Source organism: Antedon bifida, chromosome 9 (genome assembly GCF_963402885.1).
Source record: "Antedon bifida chromosome 9, ecAntBifi1.1, whole genome shotgun sequence".
Taxonomy (NCBI): Eukaryota; Metazoa; Echinodermata; class Crinoidea; order Comatulida; family Antedonidae; genus Antedon; species Antedon bifida.
This window is the reverse complement of record NC_136234.1, coordinates 19,145,381-19,145,655: the sequence shown is the minus strand read 5'-3', so window position 1 is coordinate 19,145,655 and position 275 is coordinate 19,145,381.

Below are 275 nucleotides of genomic sequence, written 5' to 3'. Positions count from 1 at the left end.
TCGTTTTGTATTTTCATGTTTACAGAGCGTGTGACCCAGGCATCAGTGAGGTGGTGACCCTTGTTTCCATACAATATTTTTGTTTATCAAAATTATTCGTAAAATCAATTAATTGATTTATTTACGGCAAAATATATTTTACTATTGTTATTTAGATTTATCTAATTATTATTGCTTATAACTTTTAGAAAATAAATGAATGACAAATTAATTAAAATAATAATGTTTCATCGTGACTTTAAACCGTCCCATAATGCAACACTAATTTGCTATTT